At 47.8% G+C, this 16,878-nt stretch overlaps 2 long non-coding RNA genes across 2 annotated transcripts in view; both read right to left on the bottom strand.

The window, feature by feature from the left end:
• The window catches only part of LOC311437398, a 37,293-nt gene extending 27,763 nt beyond the window's left edge, over positions 1-9,530 (bottom strand). Inside the window, exon 1 of the long non-coding RNA XR_014693441.1 lies at positions 9,400-9,530. This is a non-coding gene — a long non-coding RNA (uncharacterized lncRNA). The remainder of the gene's footprint in view (positions 1-9,399) is intronic.
• Positions 1-16,878, bottom strand: part of LOC311437395 — a 152,017-nt gene that overhangs the window by 86,396 nt on the left and 48,743 nt on the right. The gene's annotated exons all lie outside the window — the stretch shown is intronic.

Genomic DNA, 16,878 nt, shown 5'->3' with positions numbered 1-16,878 from the left:
CAAAACCAAGATATTACACCTCCATAAAGTGTCTCTGGGTTTACCATAAGATTCCGCCGTTTGTTCCAAATGGCCAAAGCCACTAACAGGCCCCTGCTAGCCAAGATGTTTGGGTAATGAATAAGAAGCAGAGAGAGATGCCACTGTGAATCAGAGCTAGGAATGTGTGTTAATGGCAACAGAGGCGGATCCTGGGCTGTAATGTGGAACAGAAGAGCACTGTGCTCGTGTTGCTCTGCAACTGTGTCCAGCAGGAGCAGCTGGTGATGTCTGAAAGCCCCAGTGGGACAGGAGTATTTGGGAAGATAGGCATACCTAGGACATACCAAAGCAGCACCTTGCGCTGGTCATGCCACCAACAGCCAGGCCGCTTCTGTGCCTAAGCACTTTTCCTCGTTGCACTTGGAGGTTGGATTGGAACAATGTTAGATGGTCAGGGCTGTGCGGAGCCCAGAGCTCCCAGTGCCCTTTTCCCACATCTAGACCTCCTGGCCACGTGGGCCTGGTGAAGGCCCTAGCAAAGAACCTGCCAGAGAAATCAGCTTGGAGGGACAGAGGGCTTCTGCAGCTCCAGCTGGACTAAGCACCGGCTGGCTCAACTCCCTCCATCTCTCCACCTCAGTTTCTGTCCAGTTTTGGCCTTCTTCACACCTGCCACATGCCCCTTTTCCAGCTTTCCTTGGCTTTCTAAGCTGCTGAGCTCGCTCCTCACTGAACCCATGTGCGTAGACACACACAGTGGCAGCCAGCAACACAGAGCCCTTCAGTTATGCAAGTCTTTCTTCTACCCTGTGTTTATTGCTCCTCCTTAGCCTATGAGCTCTTCCCAGCCAAATCTCTTTCCTACACTGTGACAGCACAAGCCCACCATGCCTTTTTTTTTTTTTTTTTTTGTCTCTCGTGGGCTTTTCCCACTGGCAAATATTTGCCACTGCACAACTCACACATTTCCAGCACACAAACTGCCCCAGTTTGAAGACAAGACCACCACAAGCTGCACCCCTCTGCCAGGGTCACCATCCTCCCAGTGAGGAGGGCACAAGCACATGGCACGTGAGGCTCTGAAGGGCATTCCAGGAACACATCCCACCCTGCAGGTGGGTCCCCACCACCTCACTTGGGCTCCTCAGGCCCAGAATAACCTCCCCTGGGAACACCTGAGAAACTCAGTGATGCTTAATGACCAAAACAAAGGGTCCCACACACATTTCATCTCTAGGGACACAAACAGACAGATCGTGAAAAGTTGGTACTGAAACACCCCCACTAAGTACAGATGCTCACCTGTTTCTATTCAAAAATCAACTAAGCAAGCTCATGTTTGATGAACCAACTCATCCACCCAAAACTCATGGAGACCAGAGGAAAAAAAAAATCCAACTGTGTATCTCTTTGCCTGTCTTCAGTGATCTTGCTCACAATAAAAAACGATGTGCCTGCTTGGAAAAATTCTGGACGTCGATAGTTCACATACTTGCAGAACATCCAGGGCTAAACCCTATTTAAATCAATATAGCTACATCCATTTTAGGGAAGCTACCCGCAATTGACAGATGCCTGGAACCTGGCCCTGAGTCTGCCTCTTCCTAAAACAGCACTTACCCTGTGACTGCATGCTTGAGCCACAGGCTGCTGATAAGATACACTTCTAGTTAAACGCTGCCCTCGTTCAGCTATGATTCACATTTAAGAACAGTTAACTGGTGCAGCTGTTCTGGACAGAAGCCTGCTTTTTGCAAGAAAAGCACTTTCTGGAATAGGTATACTTGAGCAGCTTCACCGATAAGCAAGTTACATCCCCAAATCCCAGGATGAACTGTGTTCCCGGAGCCTGACACTAGAGGCAGGGACAATCCTTCTCTTTGCCTTGCAGTGACTACTTTCACCTTAGCTCCATCGAATGCAAGCAGAGAGGTACTTTCTGCCTTGCTCATTACTGAGGAGGGAGTCAGTGAAGAATAGAAGAGACTACAGCTGAATATCAGCCCCGTGGCTCCCCTGAGCCCCAGTGCCCTGCCCGCTGCTCTTGGGGACCATCACTCGCCCAGGGTCATGAGCACACCAGACCATACACGTGCAGGCAGACGTACACAGCTGAAGGGCTGGAACAGCTCCTTTTACTGAACATCTGGACTTACACATATAAACTACTCAACACTCTCGTCCAGAATTACAGAGTCTTTCATATCTTATCTCTCAAAAGCCACTTATCAGCCCACGGCTTTCAGACTGCAGTCTCTCCCGTCTGCCAAAGTGGAACCCAGCCATGCACAAACACGAACAACAGCAGCCCCTCTCTCCTCTCCCACGCTGATGGCTGCAGCTCCTCTGATGGGGGCTCGAACTTCAGGAGCAGTGGGAATAGCTCCATCTACCCTGCTGCCACGGGCTTGCGGAAGAAGTTGAGCAAAGTTTAGCCACAGGGCAACATGAATGCCTCCTTGCATCGCAGGCCAGGGAAGGTGGCAAGCTAAATGCCTGTATTTATGCCCTTCATTATGGTGAGAGGCAATAAGGAAATATCTGTAAGCAAACGTTGAAGCATGTTATGCACATTGCTGCAGCACCCAGAGGCTTGAGGCATGCCCTGGAGCCTCCACGTCCTTGATGCTGTTCAAAAATGGACCAAAAAGACAGGTTTGGGCCCATAAACACACTTTCAGTAACAGGAACTAGTCTGGATTTTTGTTTAATAGAAGCTTCTAATAAAACATCCCTTTTGTTTTTAACTTCAGCAAAATGCTCAAAACGAAACTTCATTAATGGGTTGACATTTTGCAATCTTTGTAAAAGAAGGAATACCTCTTTTTTTTTTTTTTTTTTTTCATTTTCATTTTCACTCTCCCTTTATCTTTTAAAAGAAAAAAAGGAGCAGAGGACAATATGCAGGAAAAACTTTTCAGCTTCAGAGCCGTGAAAATACTCTGCGTTTCAAGTTCATTGGGCAAAACACTTTTTCCCCAAAAAACCTTTTCAATTTTTCCATGAAAATTCTGAAATGAAATGGAAAATTCTTTCTCTGTGTTGTAAGAGGAGGCTTACATCACTAGACTTCAAGTAAAAAACATGTATTACTACTAGAGCACAAGATACGAGCCTCGACGTCGCAGCAACAAGAACCGCAGCAGTCCTTCTCTTCGCAAGCAAATGGGGTTGGTGCCACGGCAGACGGGGCGGACAGAAACGGGGAGGAGAAAAGCCTCGACATGCTAGCAGGGAGAAGTCTAACATAAACCAGGATTGTTGCTAGCTCCAGACTCGCTGAGCTAACATCGTATTTCTCGGCTGTATGGACCGCACATGGGCCGTACATGGCTTTGTTCAATCCAAGAGAGGTCTGTCGCAAGAACAACCGTCTCCGCATTTGTTATGAAACCGAAGTTCAGGCACAAATCACAGCCGACGGGTCTCGTTCCAGCAGCCGACGATACAGCCCAGGGAACGAAGATGAACTCGATAATTGGGCACCCTTGGGGAAACAGTTTGAATACCATCCCTACTAGCAGGGGCTGGAGGAGAGGGTACAGGTGCCGTGCCTTCCCTGCCCTGAGTGTCCCCTAAGCCCACATGCACTTCGGCCCCCATCAGCCAGTCCTTCTCTGGCAAAAAAACACGCTTTCAGATGCTGCTGCCAAACCTCAGAAATGTATATTGCTGTTCTGGCTATGTTCAGGAGGAAGGGGAAGGGAAAGCAGTGTGCAATTTTCAACAGTTTCTCCTTGGAGAGGGGCCCCCTAATTTTCTGAAAGGGGCCATGGAGGAGGGGGAGAAAAAGAGAGAGGCTCTGTCCCGCTTTAATCCCTTTTCCCAAATTAGTTATACATGGGGAATTCATGATGGAGTTCCCCCTTTGGGCTTTTAGCCTCGAATCATTTCATAACACACAGAGCCCATCTGAAACCTTTTGATCACGTCACTTCTGAGGCTGCCGTGTCTGTGCGTGTGGCTGCGCAGAGCGGCGGATGGGAAAGGGGAAGACGGGGAGCAGAGGCTCCAGGCAGACGCAGCAGGCACACAAGGGGATACTAGCACTGTGCCAAAGGGGAAGAAAAAAAAAAAACACACACACAAAAAAAAAATAAATAAACAACAACAAAACCAGAACAAAACAACTGCAGGACAAAGACCTGATACTGCTAATTTCTGCAATGAGGGCTCAGCAACACCAGCTACAAGTCTCCTCCGTGCTGCTGTCAGGATGGAGCTACCTGGACCCTTGTGGGACTGCAAGTGCTGTTTATTCAGCTGGAAATCACCCAGACTACACTGAAACAGGCCAAATTCAGGGCCTTTGCTCAACCGAATGGGGCGCTTTGACTTGAACAGGTCTCACATCACTAAATGCAACTCAGCCCCAAGCGGGTGTGCTTGGACATGGTTTCCAAGAGCCCACGATGCCAGTGACAGCATGGCACAAAATCCTCTTCACTGTGGGGAAACTCAAAAGTTTGGGATTTCAGCTACTCTGTAGCTTTGATTCCCCAAAAATACCATAAATTGCTACTGGGCTTCAATCATTTAGGATCCCACAGCTCTGTCAAAATTGTTCAGTTGACCAAGAAGGGTAGAAACCTCCCCTCAGGTTAATAGGAATGAGACCTGGAATGAGACCTGCAAGCCAAGATCCTCAAAGGTATTAGATCCTTAGATCCTCTTAGAAATCAGCAGTATTTAGACATTTTAATAAGTGTCTCAAGGCTCTGGACCTAAACACCAATGCCCGAAAGAAAAATTGTGTGTCCAGGAAGGTTTACAAAGGTGACTGGGAGAGCGTGCATTGCTGGGAGTCTAAGCAGAGATGTCAGTGTTTTGGCAATTTTTACTCACCACTGGTTATTAAAACAAGAGCTCAACTGGTTTAATTAAAACTCATGGTAAATAGATTTACTTTCTCCAGCGCCAGTGCTCTATATGGACACATTTAAATGCATTTACTTCCATTTAGCTAAACTTGGTAACTGACTCTTCTAAATGTTTCCACATGGTGGCTTGGATTTTTTTTTTCTTCAAACTAAATCAATTTTAAACCAATTTTCGTTACATTGGTGGTTTTGCATGTCCACAAGGCCTGCGGGCCTCTTGGATTGGAAAACTTGGCGTGAAATTCAGCCCAAAAGGCCAAGTGCTGAAACCCAATGAAAATGAAACCGCTGCAAGCTATAGGGGAAGCTGTCTGCCTGGGCTGCGAGCACGTTCCTGGGGCACCAGCCCTGTGTGGACCAGGGCGCAAGCATGGTTGAAACTTGTCTCTGGACATAGCCACCATGCAGCCCCCAGCAGGTTTGATATCTGGCAGCGGCAAACCCAAATCCTGGCTGGTGGGAATCACTTGAAGCATACCCTGTAGGAAGATCAAAATCTGATCAGGAGCCGCCCCCCCCCCCCCCTTTAAAAAAAAAATAAAAAATTAAAAAAATAGTGGCTTCAAGCTAACTGAGCTAACTGGAAACCTGGCCCTGGGCTTCTTCAAAACCTGGCCCAGGGCTTTCCTGCAATTCAGCCCAGGTTTGCAAACTTGGCTGGTGTTAGGTTTATTGCACCTAGTTTGGGGCTTTGCTGTGAACATTTTGTGGAGATCCAGCTCTTGAAATTAAACGGGCTCTGCTGTTCTGAGCCTGGACCAGTGTCCCTAATATCCATAAACTCTGCATCAATTTATTTATTGCCATGTAGAAAGTAACTGGGGGTCAGTTGCTTTATTGTCAAGGTAGAGGTCATTGCTGTGTCTGATCAGTAAATAAAGAGACTAAATTCAAAAGTATGAGTGGATGAGATGAAGACTACTTATTGCAGGGCTTTGACTTATCAAAGCAACCTTCTACACAGGTGAGAAGCCAGGTTTGTTACGGTCCTGCTTCCCCACCACGGTGTCTGTAGTGAGTAAACCTCAAGAAATCTTGGAGGAGCACCCAGCATCTGGGATCCTTCAAAAACAGAGGCAGCAGCTTCAGAAGGAACATTTCTCTTGGAAGATACCAGCCAAGATGAAGATTTTCTGCCTCCTGGTAGGTTTGGGGCAACGAAGAAAGCCAACAATACTTTTGGTTTCCCAACATTAGTGCTTTTAGTACCTCTGCTTCTGTGTAAAGCTAGAAAAGAATGGGTTTATTTACTGTTCAACTGGTATTTTTTCCCCCAAAAAACCTCAAAAATGGTGACCATTCAGAGCAGAGCCAAGCTGGCTCTTGGCAAAGGCTCAGCGTGGCTCCTGTTACCGAGCTGAGTGTGGTCATGTTGCTAAGATAGTGGCCTGGGAGTCGGGCCACTGTTCTTGGCTACCCTGCTGCCCCACCGTGTAACCTCGGAAAGTCACGTCTCCCCGCCGCAGCTCCACGTTCCTCACCGTCCCGCGCCTCGCAGCCATTGAGGCTGCCAGCTTTATGGTCCAAGGTCTGTCTCTTACTATGCTAGCTACCACCGTAATTATGAGAATTTGATACACGCTGCTTTCCAGCACCCCTTCCCATGCAGCTTTGTTAGAGCAGCTCCCTTTGTTTTCACGAGCAGCAGGGCAGAGACGCGAGCTCAGACATTTTCTCCATGGAGGATCCTCATCCCCTTCTCAGCAGGTCTCTACATTCACCCCACACCTGGGGACATCCTCGTTTTGTCACTGTTACTCTCATTCCTATCCAACACCCCTCGGGGTCATTCACAGTCTCATAGCTTCATCATTGAGCAGGCTCACACTGCTTCCTCCTCGTTCACGTGTGTGCCCAGCTGGGACCAGCTCTCTGCCATCCCTTCCTGGGACACGCATGTGCTGCAGAGGACAAGCTGGCTCCATCACCCAGCAGAAACACCCCAACATCCTGCCCTGAAGGGACTACAGTCTGGGGAAGCATGGTTTAATGGGGACAGGCAATGCAAAGGCAGACATGTGAAGCACAAGGAGTCTGCAGCCTCAGCAGAGGAGTCAGACAAGGGGGAAACAAAAGTGGTATAATGCTGGAGAGATAAGCCTGCAGGGAGCACCAACTGCACCGGGACACTCTGCCTTCACTCTTTTAAATGGCACTTCTATGCATTTACATAGATATACATTACATAAATAAAGATTATCTAACACCAGGGCACACGCATACTAGGCAGACCAAGCATGAGTGTGCAAGCACATGCACATCACTCTGTAAGTGGCATGCCATTATTTGCTCCTCACTCCCTTCCAAGTGCTCACAGCCACTTGCAGAGCACCCATCCCAGTCTAAGCACCAGAATCTGTGCCCAGTTTCAGCTCCTGCAGGTTAAGCCAGCACAACAAGCTGTGATTTCTGAAGGTGCAGGCGGGACAGGCAGACGATCACACTGAGATGCTATCTCAGCTCCTTCTCAGAGTTTGGCGTTGTGTGTTTTATCAACAAATAACATGTCTTTACTACTGCCAGCCCCGCTGAACCACTGTAGCTGCAGACAAGCAAGCTGTGTTTGCTTCTCTTTCATTTGTCATCAACACAATGGCCAGCCAAGTTCTCATTCCAGCATCTTACTTGGTAACAAACATGGGTGAAAAAGAGAAAAAGCTGAATTTCAGCTGGCTGCATTAATACAGAAGCATAGGTAAAGCGAAAAGGGCCCAATATCGGGAAAACAAAAACAAACAAACAAACAAAAAACACACTACTGTAGGGAAGCAAGAGTTTAAACACAACATAGCTGGCTTGTCCAGGTTCCCAGCCATTGCTCTCCAGGGCAGCATTGTGTAAACATGCTCTTCCTTCACCAGCACCCGGTCAGGTCCAGTTTGACACGAGATGTGCAAGCAGTGCTGAAGATGTGCTCCGGTGTATTCTCAGATAGCAGCAACCCTTCCCTCTTAATGAGGAGCAGCAAGGTGGGAGCCTACACCCACATCACATTCAGGACTGCCCTGTGGTTTGTTAATACTTATGAAGCAAATGGTATTCAGATAGCAAAGGACCAGAACAGCTTCACCTCTACACCAAAACCACCCACTGAGCTGTCCAGAGCACCACAGCTTTCTCCCTCAGCAAGCTGAGCAAAGGCAGAGACCTGGGTGAAGCTGAGGAAGCATAAGAAGGAAAGGGCAGTTGTGTGCAGACTGCTCTATTCCCCTTGCCCTGCTGTCCCCAAGTCCTGTTCGTACAGCCAGCCAGGCTCCTGCTTGCAATTGTGGAACAGAGCAGGCACCATCAGCCCATGCATGGGTGGTACCTGGTGGACCAGGGAGCTCTGCACCCAGGCAGCAGATGATAGCCAGGAGGAATGAGTCCCTGAGACAAGAAACTTTTCTACACCGTGTCTCTGGACAGGACGGGTCTCCTGTGTGCACAGCACTACAAAACAAGGTGGGAACAAAGCACACGCAGAACATCTCCCCATCCCTCGTGCAGGCTGTGCTTTGCCAGGTGCTTTACCTGGAACCAGCATGCAGAAGGGCAGCCAAACGGAGTGCTACAGACAGCAGAGAGACAGAGCACACAGCATGGATGTAATCATACCGCTCGGTGTGTTATTAAGTATTTCGGGGCCAGAGCAAGAATAGCACCTACGGTACAGTGTGAGGATAGAAGAGGGCTTGGCTTGAGATGACAGCTTGTCTAGAAGGAGACCAAGAAGCCCTCTGCGAGCATTTGACTCCTGAAGGGCTGTGCTCGGGGACCGTTTCAGGTCTAGATCAAAGCCCCCCTGTTAACAGAGCCCAGGGCAGACAGCAAGGGAAAAGGCAAGGAAGGAAGATGAGAGAAAGCTCCGACAGGAAGATCTCTGGAGTATGTTAGTAGGTTGCTGAAAGGGAGGAGCAGTTTTGAAACATGAGCACAGAGATAAAATCTATTCTAAGGTGAGGATGAGCTAAATATGTCAGAGGCCTTTCAGCACAAGCCGGGCACATGTGAAGTGATCTAAATAGTAAACAGCACATTTACTAATGGCCTTTAATTTATTTATGGAGCCACGTCGCCTCACCAGTCTCTGTCATCTGCTCTGCACACAAACGACCCAGGCACCGGGGGAGCAGTGGGGGAGCCCTGCCCTGGCTTCACTACCTGCTTTCATAGATAACTGCCAAATAACCCAGCCCTGCCAAACGCCATAAGGCCCACGCTTCGAGATGGTTGACCGAAAATATTCGTTTTCCCCACTGGGGAATTCTTCACAAGCCATCTTAGTGCCTCGGAGCACCTTGGAGCGCGTGGAGCCAGGGAAAGAAGAGGAAATACAACCACAGAAGCACTGAGAAGCCAACACAATCAACCCCGGGGTTGGGGAATCCCTCCTTGTATATATACATCCACATATGTATATATATCCACACTAGTCACTGCTATGGCAACTAACACAACAAAGATATCCTTTTAAAGGCCCTGCGGTAAGGAGGAAAAATATTTTGCTATATATATCGTCGCCTATTGACGTCAAAATCATTTGAAATAAACTAACCTTTAAGCTCGGATGGCTCCGGTCATCGTTTCTCCTCTGCAGATATTGAAATTACATTCACGTCACAATGAGCATCTGTTACCTTTCATGGAAAAAGTAACCAAAGAGAGCCAGGCTAGAAAGTTTTCTATCAAACCCTCTCTCACACCCTCATCAAAGCAAGAGGGAAAAAAAAAAAAAAAAGAAAAAACAACAAACAAACAGCAACAAAAAAAACCTCCTAAAACACATAAGAGGCCAACTCCTGAGGGTCTCATTTAGTCACTCCTCAGGCAACACCCATGTTGACGTCAGAGGGAAATTGCTAATTTGGGTAATTAGTGAAAATGAAGAACCTGGAGTCGGCTGTGACAATTTAATTCAGCTGAGCATCCAAAGAGTTCACTGGAAAAAGGCAAGCTGACAGGGCTGAGTCTGGGCTGAGCTGTAAAAATAAAGCACTCCATATGAGAGTGATTTGTTTCCCCAGCCAAGAGCTTGTAGATCAGAGCAGCTCTGCCTCTGTGTGTGTATGTAATGCCCTGAGATTTCAACAAGACTTGCAGTCCTTGCACTAATGTCACTGGTGCAACGCTTCTGATAACAACACTAATGAATTAGCTGCTGCTATGTACCAAAAAAATACAGGTAAAGGGACTTAGGAGGCAGAGGGGAAGGTAGGGAATTTAGGATGTTAGTTCGCTCTGGGCTGTACGAATACATCCCTACTAAAGTCAAGGTCCAACAAGCACAGACAATGCAGTGGCATGGCAGCCCCTCGAGGGAAGAGGCTGGACGGTGGTGATATGGGTGAGGCATGGGACAGCTCGGTGGTGTCCTCCTCAATGCCCAGGATCAATAAATGCAGCATCTCCTGTACTCTGGCTAGTGGGAAAAAGTGAGAAATCCACCTTACCTGGCTAGCTCCTACCCCAAATCATCTGCCTAGCTCCTGCTGAGAAAAGCTATCTCAAGCCACCCATGGCTCAGTAAGGCTTACAGCTGGCTTGAAGGAGGCTCATCTGCCTGCACGTCCTACTGCAGCCCTGTGGAGCAGGCTGAGATCACTGCAGAGCACAAGCTAGGCCATGCTTCTCTCACTAGTAGCAGGGATATTTCAAAGAAACAGAATGTATTGGAGTTTTTTGGTGGTACATCTCTCCTACTCGACATGGTGAGCTTATACATGTATAGCAAAGGCAGTGAGTCACTTGAGCATTGTGAGCTATTCTACGTTATTAAGTCCTCTGCAATCCCATGGTGAACTCACTTGGGATGTGTTATTACATGGCCACTTGAAGCACTGTGGATTTGGGTCGGTTGCCTCCCCACCCCTTTTTTTGGGTAGGTCAAGTAGAGCTTACAAACCAAGAAGATTTGGATTGGTCTCATGGAAGAGAATCAGCAATCCCATACGCTTTCAGACGCTTAGAAGTTTCCCTTCTCCCAGGTCACTTGTTTTCCAGAACTTGTAGAGCTGCTGCAATTCTCACCCTTCCTGCCTGTCTGCCAAGTTTGCCTCTAAGCGTGGGGAATGAGACAGCTCAATTTACCCCGGGGCTGATGAGAAGCACTGGGAGCCCAGCTCCAGCACCACTTCCTCAGGCAGACACAGTCAGGTGCCTCAATAGTATCCTCCTAGTGCTTAGCTCCTAGCTGTAATGTATTAAGATACACACCCTAGTTTTCTCATGTCTCCTGTTATTCCCCAATTTCTCCTGCAGGCTCTTGTGCCAACAGTCACTTAGGTCTCCCCTACAAAAGCCTCCCAAAGTGCTTTGCCCACAGATCTCCCAGTGAGGCTCAGCCTGAAGCCTAGACTTGCACTGATCAGACACCACAGAAGAGCCCCTGCTTCCGATTCTCTACATCTTCCAGCCTCCCTCTGTATCTTCTCTCATCTAACTGAAAAAAAGCAGATGTCTTTCTGAAGACCTCATCCCCACGCTTTACTCATATAGTTTAGGAAGACAACATTCTGCTACTAACTGCAGCCTCCTTCAGCACTGATTCATGGATGCTTTCAGAAAAGCTCCTCTGTCATAGCACCATCCCTCAGCCTTTTCCTGGAAAACATCTGCCTCTATCCCTACCTCCCTCCTTTATTAGAGGTCACACAGGTATTCCAAGACCCTTCTCCCTGCTCCTTTCTCCTTTTATTAATGCCAGGTGTGACCCTCTCCACAGCACCCTAATCAGGTCCAGATGAGATGTGTCCCTGCACCTACATTTTCAAAAGAAGAGCTGCTGTTCCTCTTGGAAGCAGGTGTATCTGAGGCTGGTTTCTCTAAAGCTTGTGCAAGTGTTGGGTGATTGCTGAACACAAGAAAAAAAAAATATAAAGAAAAAAAAAGGAAAGAAAGAAGTTGTAGTTGGTGGCTGAACAAAGCTGTTGGATATTTCACCAGCACTGAAGTACTAAAAATATGGAAAGCTTTTATAGTACTCCACGCTCTACCTAGAAAGCTATAGGCTATCTGTAGGACGAGTCAGACAGACAGCCTTATGTCTGACAGCTGCTAGTCCTGAGGTGCTACTTGGCAGGGAGAAAAGCTAGCACCGATACTGCAGGCCAGAAATCAGAGGAATGCCTTTTTCTCTACCCACAAAGAAGAAACGTGTAAGTGATGTGCTCTACAGCAGAGATTGCACGACGAAGGCTAGCCACAGAATAACTTACAACCCATCTCAAGCTGAAGACCAAAACAGGTTGCTTTGAAGATGTCTGTCAAAGCTCCTGGTTGCAGCCCAAAGCGTGGTTAAGATCCAAGAGGGAAAGAAACAGAGAGGGGCTACGGGGAGGCACGGATCTAAGAGAGCCATTTGTCAAGAGAATTGAAGTCGAAAGGCAACGTGGAGTTCAAAGCCAGCATCCAGCCAAAAATAAAATAAAATAATAATAATAATAATAAAAAAAAAACAACATAGTGTGTGCAGCTGCAAACATGGCCAAAACAAGCCAGAACAAAGACTTGGAGGGACAAACACTAGAGCACAGCCCGGGCAGTGCGTGCTTAGGGCAGACAGCAGAGCCCTGCGGGGCTGCAGAGGAGCCAGGCAGGCCCAGGTGGGATGGGGATGAGAAGTCAGCAATGTACATAGCCGACATACACAGCCTGATACCCCCTCAAACTTGGGAAAGTCCCAAATGTGTGGATTTGGGGTGGCTCCCCACCTTTGGGGTGTACCTCAGCTTGGCTCTGGGCATTATCCTTATTCATATTACTCTAATTTCCAGCCCTACAACAGAGCATGGGCTTGTTCGTCTAAAAGCAGATGGAGTTTGTGTTACCTGAAGATGGCAACATGGTTAGCTTAGACACCAGTGTCCCGAAAAGAGTGGGTTATCCTAATGAGGGGATATCTTTTAGAAATGTACACAGACATATGCAAATACAAGCTGGCTGCTCTGGGGAAGGGAGTGCTGAATGAGGGACAAGACAAAACCAAATGGCAGGCATAAGGACTAACTTGTTCCTCAAGGAACAGAAAAAGATGGAACCCCCTGCATGCGCATGCTGAAGCATTAAACATGCTAGAAGAGGATTATCCAGAAACCTCTCAGGATATAGCGTACGCTGCTTCTTTTTTTATGCTGGATGTGTCAGCAAGGTCTTGGCAGGCTGTGGGGAAAAAACAGTGTCTATAGAATTTCAAGGTTGTCACAGATCAGTAACATCAGTCAAGGTCTGTTATAGTCATTCAGAAATGACCCCATCTCTTCTTTCATCTTAGGGATTCTTCTCGTTTCATCCATTTGCTCCCTTGTCTTCCTTTCCGTGTTTGTCCTGCAAAACGAAACACCGCTGCCGTGCTCCTCCAGTGCAGCTTCTCCAGCCTGCTCCCTTGCAGTGGAGCTTTGCCACGCTGGGGGTGTTCAAGGAAAGGTTGGATGTGGTGCTTAGGGACATGGTTTAGTGGGTGACATTGATAGTAAGGGTCAGTTGGACCAGATGATCTTGGAGGTCTTTCCAACCTTACTGATTCTGTGTCACCAAATCACAATGCATCTCAATGCATTGCCACAGAGAGAAATGGCATGAGGATGCTGATGGTGACATAAAGGTGAGACATTTTAGCCATTCCTCCAGATTGGTTTATATGATATGGGGAAAGCTCTGCAAAACCAAGTCCTCCCGGGTGGGTGTCAGTCGGGTTGGCTAGATCCTCAGCGGATATAAATTGTCATAGTTCCATACAAATCATCTGGAAAATGATACTAGGGTTGGCAAGCTGCTAAGGTAACAAGTATACCACGGGGCAATGCCAACTAATGCTGGCTGTGGATCTGGTCCATTAACTGTACTGGTAGTATCAGCTTATGTGAACATATTTGCGGCTCTGGTAGACCTGGAAAAAATGACATTTCCATGCGTTTGATGAGAAGTGAAACATTTGATGCTTTGGTCTCAAATTTTGTGCTGTCTTCCACAAGAAACAAAGGACAATGTTTCAGGAATGGCCTTCTCTTTTTCCCCCTTTTGGGGCAAATGTAGGAAAATGCGTTATCTGTGGAATTTCAGAGCTTGTTCTTTAATGCAAAACACCAAAACCACCAGAAATAACATTCTCCTGGAAAAATTAAGATTTAACATTGCCCTAAGCCAAAATGACATACTGATCACTATTCATCATTCTGCCCTCCTCCTATGCATTCTATACATCTCCAAAAGCCTTCCCACAGCAGTCAAGGTTCAAAGCCTAGCTGGAAGAAGTCACTTCCACTTACTTGGAGCAGGTAATTCCCAGGTACATGTTCACAATCATCCTTCCCTAGAAGAGACTGGACAGCTGCTCTTTGTTGATACCCAGTCTCCCAGGACTTTCAGCAAACACATTTGGGAACCTGGATTTGGGCTAGGGTAACATTTCCTGCCAGACTTGTCAGGATATGCCAGTATTTTTTTCCTAGTTACCAATGCATGCACACAACCTTTGGAGAAGCCCAAAGCACAACTGTGCAGCCCTTGTGCTGTCTGTTGAGCCCTCAGCCTTCCACACCATAACAGCTGCAGAAGAGCCCATTGCAGGATGATGGTCCAGTATTGGAGGGTATCAGAGGAAGGCAGGCAGGCAGGAGATGAGACAGGATGGAGATAAGATGCCAACCATGCACGCAAGACTGCGAAAGCCTCTACAGGTCTTGGGGAAATCCAGAATGTGAGCAGCTTCCCCTTGTCCCAGCGGTGGGAGACTTCAAAGGGCTGGTGTGCATTATGGCTTTCTCCACCAGCAATACTTTTATTACTCTCTCTCCTTCTATTTTAATGTTGGTAAAATGGGAACAGGAGTTCCCCCTTCAAAGGGGCTAGATTCAGGCTTATTTATCTGTGTGAAAGGATTCCTGCAGGTGACAGTTTAGCTCGAGTCTCAAAGAAGAGCCTTGCACGTTATTGTAGGTGTGCTCCGTATCATCATTACTTACCCAGGGAGGTCTGAAAGTGGTCCTTGTTGAGGTGTGCCTACAAGAGATGGCTTGGCTATGTATTCTCTGCATAAGAGCACAGCTTGCAGGGCTGCCAGGTCCGACTCATTAGGAGCAGATTATCTCAGTACATCTTCTGGGCACTAGCATGTTCGCAAGGAGCTGGAGCCTTTGGCATTGCACAGGGCTCAGTTAACACTCTCGGTGCTCAGCCCCAGCTGAGGACAGATGTAGGCATCATTTTGCTCTCCCCTCCTGGTGCTTGCTCCTGTACCAACCCCCAGTCTTTGTACCTGCGGCTGTGGCAGAGGATTTAGCAGATCACCTATGACAGGGGACCCTTATTTTTGAGCTAGAGGTGAACTGAAGATATGAGCCTGCCAGCTCATCTGTACAACATGCTGGTGGCAGATGGTATATAAACATGTGTTTTCTTATTACTCAAGAAGGGAAAACAGTTGGGAAAGCAAAAGTTTCTTTTTTTTTTTTTTTTTTTTTGCAAAAATTTAAGTTAATGAATGGAAAAAAAATCAACAAACTTCTGAAATTCTTTTTGATAAACAGGATTTTGTCTTAAAAAAAAAAAAAAAAAAAAAGAAGGAACTTGGCAGGGCTGAAGGCTGCTACTTCTCATTAGGACAAGATGATGGTATGGCAGGAATGCAGGACAGAGGGGTGCAGATGTGTGAAAGCATTTAGGAAAAGACACCCAGGGATTAGAGAAGTGCCTGTTCCCAAAATGGGTTGATCTGAGGTAAAGGAAACCTTTGGGTTAGGAAGATAGTAACCCTCAACCCCCCCCCTTTTATAGTGGATATAAACAGTTTTACGGTATTTCCACCAAACAGAAGAATAAGAGAAAAAAAGAAAAAAAAAAAAGGTTTCTGCAACACACACATGTTCCCCATTAATTAGGAGGACTGCTGTTAACAACACGTTGCGCCAGAGCTGCCAAGAACTGTCAGACGAAGGACAGGGAAGCCCACGGCAGAGGCTCTGCTGCCTCCCGGGGGGGACCCGAAACTGAGTCCCTGCAGGGCCAGCCCCACGCCGTGGCGAGGTGGTGGGGCACGGGGGGCAGCGGGGCTGGGGGCACGGCAAAACACCCAGGCAGCCCCTGTTTGAGTCCCTGCCCCCCGCCCCCTCCAGCTACAGACATTTTCCACAGAAATCCTGGCTATGCTCGCTTTTGGTTGAGACTTTGGGACTATTTTTGGCTTTTTTAAAACACACTTAGGGGAGGCGCCTTCTGCTTTTATTCGCATAAAGGATCTTTATTTTTATGTATTAAGGGACATTAAAGGAGGAGGGGAGGCAGGGCAAGGGGAGAGCTGCGTTATGCTTTGATTCAACTGTAAAACACCACAAATCTACACCCAGGCTTCCTTTTCCCCTTCTCCAGCTCCAAATAACATGCACTTTGCTGCAGCAGAGACCACCCCTTGCATCCTGGCTCTCTCTGGCGGGGCCAGTGCTGGGACCAAGCACTGAGCTCAGGCTTAGCATCTCTCACCTTCGCACCTCCTCGTGGCTGCTTGAAGGGCTGGGGGCTGCTCTGTCCTGCTACCACATCTTCTTCACTCCCCCTGTGCCAGAGTGGATGCCCCGCTGGATGTGACCAAGGCTGCACGCTGTTGTGTACACACAGCACTGACTCACGTCGGGATGGAAGCGGGGTCCTGAACTATTTTTTCCTTGTTAAACTGGTGTTGGAAATAATGTTGCAATGATGCGACGAAGTTCAACACGGGGCCTTATAGGCAGGAGAGAAGATCTTATTTTAGAATCAGAACGATTTCCCTTGCGCTCACATACCCCGAATACTCACTGGCACCAAGATGCTTGTCTCCAGGTGGCCGGCCCAGGATCCCTTCTGAGGATGCTGAGAATGAGACGCCAGCTATCGAGGTCTCCTCACGTCTCCTGGACTCCTCGGAGGTTGGTGATGATGTGCTTGTTTTGGATGTGCCTTTTTGTGCTCTGTAGGAGCTGACAGGGATTAGCCTCTCCATCCTGTCCCACCTCGGTGAGTCATCTGAATTTACTCACCGTCCTTTGTCTCCCATATGGGGCAT

This window comes from Aythya ferina, assembly GCF_964211825.1.
Source record: "Aythya ferina genome assembly, chromosome: 5".
Classification (NCBI taxonomy): Eukaryota; Metazoa; Chordata; class Aves; order Anseriformes; family Anatidae; genus Aythya; species Aythya ferina.
Note: the sequence above shows the minus strand (reverse complement) of the source record. Positions and strands in the feature narration are given on the sequence as shown.